A 13,955-nucleotide genomic window follows, 5' to 3' on the forward strand; every position below is an offset into this window, starting at 1 on the left:
CGTTTGCCCCCGGGAGGAACGAGAGTCCCGCCCCTAGAGTTTAGTACGCACGACAGTAATTATTTCAAAATGCCGCGCATCCGATTGGCCGCCATCCCATGCCCAAAGTCACATCCTCTCCCGTCATCCAACTCCATGAGTCTAACAAGATAGTAAGTGCGCCTGACAGGAAGTCTCCTGAGTGTTCCAGGGTGCCCCGCATCCGGTTAGCCTCAATCTTAAAAGTTAATGTCACATCCGCCCCGCAGTCAACACGTCACATCCTTTCTCCTCCCCTTGTCGCCCACTGGGTGCGCCGTGTGCGCAGGGCAGGAAGTTCCGTGCGGCTTGGTTATGCCCCGCATCCGGTTTGCGGCCATCTTACGGTCCCAAAGGCAACATCCGCCCCGCAGCCGTACACGTCACTTCCACTTGCCTTCCCCTACCGTCTCCCGCATGGAATCAAAACGGCCCCTTCGTGGCGAAATGGGCTGACTGCGCATGGGCAGAGGACGCGGGCGCCCCGCACGACGTCACAACCGGTAGGTAACAGTTGCTGGGAGTTAACGGAACTTCCGCCCCGCAACGTGGCTGACAGAGAGAGACAGCAGGTAAGAGAGGCACAGAGAGAGGGAATGGGGGAATGGAGAGAGAGAGGGAATAGAGAGAGAGAGAATGGAGAGAGAGACAGGGGGAGGGAATGGGGGAATAGAGAGAGGGGGAATGGAGAGAGGGAATGGAGAGAGAGAGAGAGGGAATGGGGGAATGGGGGAATGGAGAGGGGGAATGGGGGAATGGAGAGGGGGAATGGAGAGGGGGAATGGGGGAATGGAGAGGGGGAATGGAGAGGGAATGGGGGAATGGAGAGGGGGAATGGGGGAATGGAGAGGGAATGGGGGAATGGAGAGAGAGGGAATGGGGGAATAGAGAGAGAGGGAATGGGGGAATAGAAAGAGGGGGAATGGAGAGAGAGAGAGAGGGAATGGGGGAATAGAGAGATGGGGAATGGGGGAATGGAGAGGGGGAATGGGGGAATGGAGTGGGGGAATGGAGTGGGGGAATGGAGTGGGGGAATGGAGTGGGGGAATGGAGTGGGGGAATGGAGTGGGGGAATGGAGAGGGGGAATGGAGAGGGGGAATGGGGGAATGGAGAGGGAATGGGGGAATGGAGAGGGAATGGGGGAATGGAGAGGGGGAATGGGGGAATGGAGAGGGAATGGGGGAATGGAGAGGGAATGGGGGAATGGAGAGAGAGAGAGAGGGAATGGGGGAATGGAGAGAGGGAATGGGGGAATGGAGAGAGGGAATGGGGGAATGGAGAGAGGGAATGGGGGAATGGAGAGAGGGAATGGGGGAATGGAGAGAGGGAATGGGGGAATGGAGAGAGGGAATGGGGGAATGGAGAGAGGGAATGGGGGAATGGAGAGAGGGAATGGGGGAATGGAGTGGGGGAATGGAGAGAGGGAATGGGGGAATGGAGAGAGGGAATGGGGGAATGGAGAGAGGGAATGGGGGAATGGAGAGAGGGAATGGGGGAATGGAGAGATGGGGAATGGGGGAATGGAGAGGGGAAATGGGGGAATGGAGAGAGGGAATGGGGGAATAGAGAGTGGGGGAATGGGGGAATGGAGAGAGGGAATGGGGGAATAGAGAGATGGGGAATGGAGAGAGGGAATGGGGGAAGACAGAGGAGGAATGGGGGAATAGGGAGAGATGGAATGTTTGGATCTCTACTAACTTCTCCCTCCCTACCCCCAGAGGACTCTCCGGTTTAGCGATGGGACGGAAATTGGATCCAACCAAGAAACAGCCTCGGGGTCCCGGGAGGAAGTCTCGGAAACAGAAGGGCGCAGAAACTGAGATCCCTGGGCACCTGCTTCAGCGTGAGTCTTGGAGGGGATGTGGCGTGAGGGGGGCAGGGGGTTGTACAAGGTGGAGGGACATGGCTGTATATCCCCATCTCCTCTCTCCCCCTCCTGTCCTCCTCCGTGCTCCCAGCAAGGACTGAAGGATTTCCTTTGTACTTTGATTTCTGTTCGGGCTGTTCCCCCTCCTTTTCGGGGAGCTGCCCCATTACTTTGTCCTGACTTAATCTGAGTTTGTTTATTTGGTTTGACCTAAAAAGAGGGCAAGGACTGAAGGATGGGAGATTATTGACACGGAGAGAGTTTGTCCCGATACAGAGGGACAGAGCCTAAGAGGTTTACAGCATGGAAACAGGCCCTTCGGCCCAACTTGTCCATGCCGCCCTTTTTTAAAACCCCTAAGCTAATCCTAATTGCCTGCGTTTGGCCCATATCCCTCTAAACCCATCGTACCCATGTAACTATCTAAATGCTTTTTAAGAGACAAAATTGTACCCGCCTCTACTACTACATGGCTTTATACATAAACGATCTGGAAGAAGGTGTAACTGGGGTGATCAGTAAGTTTGCGGACGACACAACATTGGCAGGACTTGCAGATAGTGAGGAACATTGTCAGAAGCTACAGAAGGATATAGTTAGGCTGGAAATTTGGGCAAAGAAATGGCAGATGGAGTTCAATCCTGATCAATGCGAAGTGATGCATTTTGGTAGAAATAATGTAGGGAGGAGCTACACGATAAATGGCAGAACCATAAAGGGTGTAGATACGCAGAGGGACCTGGGTGTGCAAGTCCACAGATCCTTGAAGGTGACGTCACAGGTGGAGAAGGTGGTGAAGAAGGCATGTGGCATGCTTGCCTTTATAGGACGGGGCATAGAGTATAAAAGTTGGGGTCTGATGTTGCAGTTGTATAGAACGTTGGTTCGGCCGCATTTGGAATACTGCGTCCAGTTCTGGTCGCCACACTACCAGAAGGACGTGGAGGCTTTGGAGAGAGTGCAGAGGAGGTTTACCAGGATGTTGCCTGGTATGGAGGGGCTTAGTTATGAGGAGAGATTGGGTAAACTGGGGTTGTTCTCCCTGGAAAGACGGAGGATGAGGGGAGACTTAATAGAGGTGTATAAAATTATGAAAGGCATAGATAGGGCGAACGGTGGGAAGCTTTTCCCCAGGTCGGTGGTGACGTTCACGAGGGGTCATAGGTTCAAGGTGAAGGGGGGGGGAGGTTTAACACAGATATCAGACGGACATATTTCACACAGAGGGTGGTGGGGGCCTGGAATGCGCTGCCAGGCAAGGTGGTGGAGGCGGACACACTGGGAACGTTTAAGACTTATCTAGAGAGCCACATGAACGGAGTGGGAATGGAGGGATACAAAAGAATGTTCTAGTTTGGACCAGGGAGCGGCGCGGGCTTGGAGGGCCGAAGGCCCTGTTCCTGTGCTGTTTTGTTCTTTGTTCTATTGTTCTTTGTTCTACCTCTGGCAGCTCGTTCCAGACACTCACCACCCTCTGTGTGAAAAAATTGCCCCTCTGGACCCTTTTGTATCTCTCCCCTCTCACCTTAAACCTATGCCCTCTAGTTTTAGACTCCCCTACCTTTGGGGAAAGATATTGACTATCTAGCTGATCTGTGCCCCTCATTATTTTATCGACCTCTATAAGATCACCCCTCAGCCTCCTACGCTCCAGAGAAAAAAGTCCCAGTCTATCCAGCCTCTCCTTATAACTCAAACCATCAAGTCCCAGTAGCATCCGAGTAAATCTTTTCTGCACTCTTTCTAGTTTAATAATATCCTTTCTATAATAGGGTGGCCAGAACTGTACACAGTATTCCAAGTGTGGCCTTACCAATGTCTTGTCCAACTTCAACAAGACGTCCCAACTCCTGTATTCAATGTTCTGACCGATGAAACCAAGCATGCCGAATGCCTTCTTCCCCACTCTGTCCACCTGTGACTCCACTTTCAAGGAGCTATGAACATGTACCCCTGGATCTCTTTGTTCTGTAACTCTCCCCAACACCCTACCATTAACTGAGTAAGTCCTGCCCTGGTTCAATCTACCAAAATCCATCACCTCGCATTTGTCTAAATTAAACTCCATCTGCCATTCGTCAGCCCACTGGTCCAATTGATCAAGATCCCGTTGCAATCCAAAATAACCTTCACTGTCCACTATGCGACCAATCTTGGTGTCATCTGCAAACTTACTAACCCTGCCCCCTATATTCTCATCCAAATCATTAATATAAATGACAAATAACAGTGGGCCCAGCAGCGATCCTTGAGGCACACCGCATCCCTTGGCATCCCAGTACATCGATCACAGCTTGCTGGACCGCAAACACAGCAAGTGATCAGTGAGGCAACGGGATCTACCCTGAGGGGGAGGAAGAGGTAGAAAAGTCAGGACTTCTTGCTGCCATGGAATGGTATGCAGTTGAGACCAAACCTTGGGGTGCTGTGGACTGCTTTAATCTCCAAGGAGAGATTCCCGTGTTGGCGACAGCTCCGCAAAGGTCACTCATCGAATTGTATAGTCCCTTACAGTGCGGAACGAGGACATTCAGCCCATCGAGACTGCACCGACTCTCCAACAGTGCATTCACCCAGGCCCTTCCCTCCGTCCTCTTCCCCCTCCATAACCCTGCGCATTTAGCATGGCCAATCCACCCAACCTGCACATCTTTGGACACTAAGGGGCAATTTAGCATGGCCAATCCACCCAACCTGCACATCTTTGGACACTAAGGGGCAATTTAGCATGGCCAATCCACCCAACCTGCACATCTTTGGACACTAAGGGACAATTTAGCATGGCCAATCCACCCAACCTGCACATCTTTGGACACTAAGGGACAATTTAGCATGGCCAATCCACCCAACCTGCACATCTTTGGACACTAAGGGGCAATTTAGCATGGCCAATCCACCCAACCTGCACATCTTTGGACACTAAGGGACAATTTAGCATGGCCAATCCACCCAACCTACACATCTTTGGACACTAATGGACAATTTAGCATGGCCAATCCACCCAACCTGCACATCTTTGGACACTAATGGACAATTTAGCATGGCCAATCCACCCAACCTGCACATCTTTGGACATTAAGGGACAATTTAGCATGGCCAATCCACCCAACCTGCACATCTTTGGACTCGAGGGGGCAATTTAGCATGGCCAATCCACCCAACCCGCACATCTTTGGACTCTAGGGGGCAATTTAGCATGGCCAATCCACCCAACCCACACATCTTTGGACTCTAGGGGGCAATTTAGCATGGCCAATCCACCCAACCCGCACATCTTTGGACTCTAGGGGGCAATTTAGCATGGCCAATCCACCCAACCCGCACATCTTTGGACTCTAGGGGGCAATTTAGCATGGCCAATCCACCCAACCCACACATCTTTGGACTCTAGGGGGCAATTTAGCATGGCCAATCTAAGGAGGCACAGTGGGTTAGCACTGCTGCTTCACAGCTCCAGGGACCTGGGTTCGATTCCCGGCTCGGGTCACTGTCTGTGCGGAGTCGGCACCTTCTCCCCCGTGTCTGCGTGGGTTTCCTCCGGGTGCTGTGCTTTCCTCCCACAGTCTGAAAGATGAGCAGACTGTGTGGATTGGCCGTGCTAAAGTGCCCCTTAGTGTCCTGGAATGTGCAGGTTAGAGGGATCAGCGGGGTAAATATGAGCGGGGATAGGGCCTGGGTGAGATTGTCAGTGCAGGCTGGATGGGCCAAATGGCCTCCTCCTGCAGTGTAGAGATTCTAAGATTGATGTTTGGTTCAGGGTTAATTTAGCATGGCCAATCCACCCAACCTGCACATCTTTGGACACCTAAGGGGACAATTTAGCATGGCCAATCCACCTAACCTGCACATCTTTGGACACTAAGGGACAATTTAGCATGGCCAATCCACCTAACCTGCACATCTTTGGACACTAAGGGACAATTTAGCATGGCCAATCCCCCTAACCTGCACATCTTTGGATACTAGGGGACAATTTAGCATGGCCAATCCACCTAACCTGCACATCTTTGGACACTAAGGGACAATTTAGCATGGCCAATCCACCCAACCTGCACATCTTTGGACACTAAGGGACAATTTAGCGTGGCCAATCCACCTAACCTGCACATCTTTGGACACTAAGGGACAATTTAGCATGGCCAATCCACCTAACCTGCACATCTTTGGACACTAAGGGACAATTTAGCATGGCCAATCCACCCAACCTGCACATCTTTGGACACTAAGGGACAATTTAGCATGGCCAATCCACCTAACCTGCACATCTTTGGATACTAGGGGACAATTTAGCATGGCCAATCCACCCAACCTGCACATCTTTGGACACTAAGGGACAATTTAGCATGGCCAATCCACCTAACCTGCACATCTTTGGACACTAAGGGACAATTTATCATGGCCAATCCACCCAACCTGCACATCTTTGGATACTAAGGGACAATTTAGCATGGCCAATCCACCTAACCTGCACATCTTTGGACACTAAGGGACAATTTAGCATGGTCAATCCACCCAACCTACACATCTTTGGACACTAAGGGACAATTTAGCATGGCCAATCCACCCAACCCGCACTCTTTGGACACTAAGGGACAATTTAGCACGGCCAATCCACCCAACCTGCACTCTTTGGACACTAAGGGACAACTTAGCATGGCCAATCCACCCAACCTGCACATCCAAAAAATTACCCATTTATGCCTACTGTTTCCTGCCAATCTTCAACCTGCGCCAGTATTACCCCCCACACCCTGAGATTTTATTTTCCACAACAATCCTGGGGAGACGATGGCCTAGAGGTATATTTTTATTCATGTGTGGGACACGGGCGTCACCGGCTGGACAGCATTTATTGCCCATCCCTAGTTGCCCCTTGGAGAGTCAACCACATTGCTGTGGCTCTGGAGTCACATGTAGGCCAGACTGGGTAAGGACGGCAGATTTCCTTCCCTGAAGGACATCAGTGAACCAGATGGGTTTTCCCGACAATGGTTTCATCAGTAGATTCTTAATTCCAGATATTTTTTTTATTGAGTTCAAATTCCCCCACCTGCCGTGGCGGGATTCGAACCCGGGTCCCCAGAACATTCGCTGAGTTTCTAGATGAATAGACTAGTGATAATACCACGAGGCCATCACCTCCCCCGTAAAGTCTATCAATACAGAAACTCAGCTAATGCTCTGGGGACCCGGGTTCGAATCCCGCCACGGCAGATGGTGGAATTTGAATTCAATAAAGAAAATTATCCAGAATTCAGAATCTACTGATGATCATGAAACCATTGGCAAGTCATGTTGCAGCTTTCCATGACGTTCGTTCGGCCGCATTTGGAATATAGTGTTCAATTCTGGTCGCCACACTACCAGAAGGATGTGGAGGCTTTGGAGATTTGCCAGGATGTTGCCCTGGGATGGAGGGCGTTAGCTATGAGGAGAGATTGGAGAAACTTGGTTTGTTCTCACTGGAGCGACAGAGGTTGAGGGGAGACCTGATAGAAGTCTACAAGATTATGAGAGGCATGGACAGAGTGGATAGTCAGAAGCTTCTTCCCAGGGTGGAAGAGCCAATTACTCGGGGGCACAGGTTTAAGGTGCGAGGGGCAAGGTTTAAAGGAGATGTACGAGGCAGATTCTTTACACAGAGGGTGGTGGGTGCCTGGAACTCACTGCCGGGGGAGGTAGTGGAAGCAGATACGGTAATGACTTATAAGGGACGTCTTGACAAGTACATGAATAGGATGGGAATAGAGGGATTTGGTCCCCAGAAGGGTAGGGGGGGGGTTTAATTCAGTCGGGCAGCATGGTCAGTGCAGGCTTGGAGGGCCAAAGGGCCTGTTCCTGTGCTGTAATTTTCTTTGTCAATTGTCGGAAAAACCCATCTGGTTCACTAATGTCCTTTAGGGAAGGAAATCTGCCGTCCTTGCCCCGGTCTGGCCTACATGTGACTCCAGAGCCACAGCAATGTGGTTGACTCTCAACTGCCCTCCAAGGGGCAACTAGGGATGGGCAATAAATGCTGTCCCAGCCAGCGTCGCCCGTGCCCCGTGAGTGAATGAATAGAAAAGTGGGCACCTTATCAAATGCCTTCTGGAATTTGAAAGTACAGTACATCCGCTGGTTCCCCTCTATCCACAGCACACGTAACTCCTTCCCCTTTCACAACACCACGAAGACTCTGTCTGATTGTCTGTCTTGAACTGAACCAAGTGCAGCACGACACCTCGTCAGACCCCACTTGGAGTACTGTGCTCAGTTCTGGTCGCCTCATTACAGGAAGGATGTGGAAAAGATTGAAAGGGTGCAGAGGAGATTTACAAGGATGTTGCCTGGATTGAGTGGTATGCCTTATGAGGATAGGCTGAGGGAGCTCGGTCTTTTCTCCTTGGAGAGACGTAGGATGAGAGGAGACCTAATAGAGGTATATAAGATGTTGAGAGGCATAGATCGGGTGGACTCTGAGGCTTTTTCCCAGGGTGGAAATGTCTGCTACGAGAGGACACAGGTTTAGGGTGCTAGGTACAGGGGAGATGTTAGGGGTAAGTTTTTCACAGAGGGTGGTGGGCGAGTGGAATCGGCTGCCGTCAGTGGTGGTGGAGGCGAACTCAATAGGGTCTTTTAAGAGACTCCTGGATGAGTACATGGAGCGTAATAGGATGGAGGGTTATAGGTAGGCCTAAAAGGTAGGGATATGTTCGGCACAACTTGTGGGGCCGAAGGGCCTGTTTGTGCTGTCGTTTTTCTATGACACCATCTTGAAGAGCGACTGCGAACGTTTTGCCGGTGACAGATGCTAGACCAACCGGCCTGTAAATTCTGTCTCTCTCCCCTTATGCGAATGAAGGAGCTACATTTGCCAACTTCCAATATCGCGGAAACTCCCCCGAATCTAGGGAACGTTGGAAAATTCAAACTGTTACGAAGAGGGAGGTTGGACTCCTCTCTGAACCGCGCAAAAGGGAATTCCCTCTCTTGATAATCTGTTAAAGTGAGAAGGGGGAATATCTGCCCATCAGCCGCTTGGAGTGGTTAAATCGAAATCACTCCCTGAGACTCTCTCAAAAAGCAACAAGTAAAACTTTATTTATCGAACTAACTGAACAAGTTAGCCAAACTATTAACAAACCGTATAAAACACGATTCTAATGGAATGCTATTTAGATCAACACGATTCCCACTCATTAACAAAAAAAAATAGAAACTTTAGTCGCTCAAATTTTCAACCAACTTTATCTTCTTACAGAACCTTCTGCCTTCGTAGAATCCCTACAGTGCAGAAGGAGGCCATTCGGTCCATTGAGTCGACACCCCAATCCCAACCGGCCCTATACCCATAACCCCAAGCAGTTACCCAATCTAGTCATAAGAAATAGGAGCAGGAGTAGGCCATCTCGCCCCTCGAGCCTGCCCCTCCATTCAATAAGATCATGGCTGATCTGAAGTGGATCAGTTCCACTTACCCGCCTGATCCCTATATCCCCTAATTCCCTTACCGATCAGGAATCCATCTATCCGTGACTTAAACATATTCAACGAGGTAGCCTCCACCACTGCAGTGGGCAGAGAATTCCAGAGATTCACCACCCTCTGAGAGAAGAAGTTCCTCCTCAACTCTGTCCTAAACTGACCCCCCTTTATTTTGAGGCTGTGCCCTCTAGTCCCCCTGACACTAAGGGACAATTTATCATGGCTAATCCACCCAACCTGCACGTCTTTGGACACTAGGGAGCAATTTAGCATGGCCAATCCACCCAACCCGCACATCTTTGGACACGAGGGGGCAATTTAGCATAGCCAATCCACCCAACCCGCACATCTTTGGACACTAGGGGGCAATTTAGCATGGCCAATCCACCCAACCTGCACATCTTTGGACACTAGAGGGCACTTTAGCATGGCCAATCCACCCAACCTAAACATCTTTGGACACTAGAGGGCACTTTAGCATGGCCAATCCACCCAACCTAAACATCTTTGGACACTAAGGGACAATTTAGCATGGCCAATCCACCCAACCTGCAAATCTTTGGACACTAAGGAACAATTTAGCATGGCCAATCCACCCAACCTGCACATCTTTGGACACTAAGGGACAATTTAGCACGGCCAATCCACCCAACCTGCACATCATTGGACACTAAGGGACAATTTAGCATGGCCAATCCACCCAACCTGCACATCTTTGGACACTAAGGGACAATTTAGCACGGCCAATCCACCCAACCTGCACATCTTTGGACACTAAGGGGACAATTTAGCACGGCCAATCCATGGTGGCATGCTCTGGAATTCCCTCCTTAAAGCTCTCACTCTCTGATTCTCTCCGACTCGCTGTCTCTCTTGCACTCTCTCTCTCTCCTACCCCCTTCTCTGGCCATCTGTCCCCACCTCTGTCGCTCCCTCTCTGTCAGTCTCACATTCACATTGGTTTCGATCAGACTAACTGTTTATCGATTTAAATGTTTTATTTATGAACGTCACAAGTAGGCTTACATTAACACTGCAATGAAGTTACTGTGAGAATCCCCCAGTCGCCACACTCCTGTTCGGCTGACACTGAGGGGGAATTTAGCACGGCCCAATGCACCCGAACCAGCACGTCTTTCAGACTGTGGGAGGAAACCGGAGCACCCGGAGGAAACCCACGCAGACACGGGGAGAACGTGCAGACTCCGCACAGACAGTGACCCAAGCCGGGAATCGAACCCAGGTCCCTGACGCTGTGAGTCAGCGGTGCTAACCCCACTGTGCCACCGTGCCAGGCCCTTTGTTGTTGATTTCTTATGTCTTTACGATTGAGATGAGGCTTACTTTTAAGATGCAAATGTGGCCATTACGCTGTCAGAGACAGTTACTGGCTGTGTCCCCCCCCTCCCCTCCCTCCCCTCCCTCCCCCCTCTCGAGCTGTGGCAGTGTCTGGCTTGCAAATTAGGTGGAGATGCCAACATTGGGGTAGGACAGGCATAGTAAGATGTCTGACAATGCCAGGTTAAAGTCCCTGTAGTGCAGAAGCAGGCTGTTTGGCCCGTCAAATCTGCACCGACCTCAAACCCACCCAGGCCATAACCCCATTCATTTACCCTCGCTAGTCCCCCTGACATTAACGACAATTTAGCACGGCCAATCCACCCAACCTGCAGAACTTTGGGCACTAAGGGACAATTTAGCATGGCCAATCCACCCAACCTGCACATCATTGGACACTAAGGGACAATTTAGCATGGCCAATCCACCCAACCCGCACATCTTTGGACACTAAGGGACAATTTAGAATGGCCAATCCACCCAACCTGCACATCTTTGGACACGAAGAGACAATTTAGCACGGCCAATCCACCCAACCTGCACATCTTTGGACACTAAGGGACAAATTAGCATGGCCAATCCACCTAACCCGCACATCTTTGGACACTAAGGGACAATTTAGCATGGCCAATCCACCTAACCTGCACATGTTTGGACACTAAGGGACAATTTAGCATGGCCAATCCACCTAACCCGCACATCTTTGGACACTAAGGGACAATTTAGCATGGCCAATCCACCCAACCTGCGCATCTTTGGAGTGTGGGAGCAAACTGGAGCACCCGGAGGAAACCCATTCAGCTCCTCTGAAGGTGGCGGGGTCGTGGATCACTCAAGAGACTCTGAACCTGTCCATGCTGAGTTCGAAAGGAGAATGGCAAATCTAAAAGTCACACGCAGGAAAACTAAGTTGTCTATAACTCAGAAAGGGTCGATGACTAATTTTGTTGAAGGGATTGGTTTACAGGTTACCAAAACGTCAAATTCAAATCGGATAGGCTGCTGCTATTCAAATACCTAGTGTAAACCGATTGGTTAAAACTGAAAAACAACCTGGCAGCACGACTGCCGAGCCTCGCGATAAAATATTTCGGTCTGTGTACTCCATTATGCACCTGTCTCACTTTTGAAAACACCCATTTGTTGTTGACAGAATTATGATATTTTTACAACTGAAGATTTTACAGTTTTTTAAATAATCCCCCACACACTAATTTCAGAACAGCCACCGCATCAACTATCCCTTTTCAGACTGGAGTCCATCTGGACCTGGGGATTTGTCAGGCCGCAGACCTGACACTTGTACGACTACCCATAAGATATAGGAGCAGAATGAGGCCACTCGGCCCATCGAGTCTGCTCCGCCATTCAATCATGGCTGATATTTTTCTCATCCCCATTCTCCTGCCTTTTCCCCATGACCCCTGATCCCCTTATTAATCAAGAACCTATCTATCTCTGTCTTAAAGACACTCAATGGCCCGGCCTCCACAGCCTTCTGCGGCAAAGAGTTCCACAGATTCACCATCCTCTGGCTGGAGAAATTCCTCCTCATCTCTGTTTTAAAGGATCGTCCCTTCAGCCTGAGGTTGTTCCCTCTGGTTCTAGTTTTTCCGACTAGTGGAAACATCCTCTCCACGTCCACTCTATCCGGGCCTCGCAGTATCCTGTAAGTTTCAATAAGATCCCTCCTCATCCTTCTAAACTCCAACGAGTACAGACCCAGAGTCCTCAACCGTTCCTCACACGACAAGCTCATCATTCCAGGGATCATTCTTGTGAACCTCCTCTGGACCCTTTCCAAGGCCCAGCACATCCTTCCTTAGATACGGGGCCCAAAACTGCTCACAATACTCCAAATGGGGTCTGACCAGAGCCTTATACAGCCTCAGAAGTCCATCCCTGCTCTTGTATTCTCGCCCTCTCGACATGAATGCCAACATTGCATCTGCCTTCCTAACTGCCGACTGAACCTGCACGTTAACCTGAAGAGAAGCTTGAACAAGGATCCCAAGTCCCTTTGTGTTTCTGATTTCCGAAGCATTTCCCCATTGAGAAAATAGTCTATGTCTTCATTCCTGTGTGCATAATCTCACACTTTTGACATTGTATCTCATCTGTCACTCCTTTCCCCGCTCTCCTAACCTGTCCCAGTCCTTCTGCAGCCCCCTGCTTCCTCAATTCTACCTATCCCTCTACATATCACCTCTCTCCACTGGACTCCACAGGGATCTATAGACCAGTGATCTAATCTTCCTGCTGTAGGATTCTGAGTGGAGACGTGTGGACATTTTAGCAGGGTGGATAGTGAGAGTATGTCTCTTTCCCCATCAGTTATTCGTGTCACAAGTAGACTTACATTAACACTGCAATGAAGTTACTGTGAAGATCCCCTAGTTGCCACACTCCTGTTCGGGTTACACTGAGGGAGAATTTAGCACGGCCAATGCACCCTAACCAGCACGTCTTTCAGACTGTGGGAGGAAACCGGAGCACCCGGAGCAAAACCCACGCAGACATGGGGAGAATGTGCAGACTCCGCACAGACAGCGACCCGAGCCGGGAATCGAACCCGGGTCCCTGGGCGCTGTGAGGCAGCAGTGCTAACCCAGTGGGAGGCGGGGGGTGGGGGGGGGGGGGGGGTCACGGTTTCAGATGAAGAGGGCAATGAGCTGGAATCCCCCCTGTCAGGGTGGGTGCTCTGAGCATTTCTCTGCGACCTGTTGGGGATATTCCCGCCCGGAGTCAGACTCCTGACGGGGAGCGGAGGGTCTGTCCGAGGGAGCCGGTAGGTGGAGTTCAGGCCGGTGATCCGATCCCCGGGAGGGAAGGGAATTCTGCTCCTTTTCTACTCCCATCTCCCGGTAACGGGAATATCGCCTTCTGTGTTCCAGAGAAACCGGCGGAGACACGGAAACTGAGCAGTCGTTATCGGAAAAGGTGAGTCTTTCAGCTCCTTCCCGCCTCCCCCATCCCACCTTTTACCTCCCCCTCCATCCCCCCCTCCCGCCTCGTCCCACCCCCCTCGCCCCCCCCCCCCCCGCCCCCCGCCCCCATCCCACTTTTACCTCCCCCCCCCCTCCCCCTCCCCTCCCTCCCCCCTCGCCTCCCGCCTCCGCCCTCCCGCCCTCGCCCTCCCGCCCTCGCCCTCCCGCCCTCGCCCTCCCGCCCTCGCCCTCGCCCTCCCGCCCTCCGCCCTCCCGCCCTCGCCCTCCCTCCCCCTCCCCTCGCCCTCCCCCTCCCGCCCTCCCCCTCCCGCCCTCGCCC

At 51.3% G+C, this 13,955-nt stretch overlaps 1 long non-coding RNA gene across 1 annotated transcript; it reads left to right on the forward strand.

Moving 5' to 3' along the window:
• Window positions 1–496: 496 nt before the first annotated feature.
• Window positions 497–13,659, forward strand: LOC144489659 (uncharacterized). Its single transcript, XR_013497011.1, has 3 exons — window positions 497–590; window positions 1,738–1,862; window positions 13,583–13,659. It is a non-coding gene; the product is annotated as an uncharacterized LOC144489659 (long non-coding RNA).
• The last annotated feature ends 296 nt before the right edge of the window (window positions 13,660–13,955 follow it).

This window comes from Mustelus asterias, unplaced genomic scaffold (genome assembly GCF_964213995.1).
Source record: "Mustelus asterias unplaced genomic scaffold, sMusAst1.hap1.1 HAP1_SCAFFOLD_2409, whole genome shotgun sequence".
Lineage (NCBI taxonomy): Eukaryota > Metazoa > Chordata > Chondrichthyes > Carcharhiniformes > Triakidae > Mustelus > Mustelus asterias.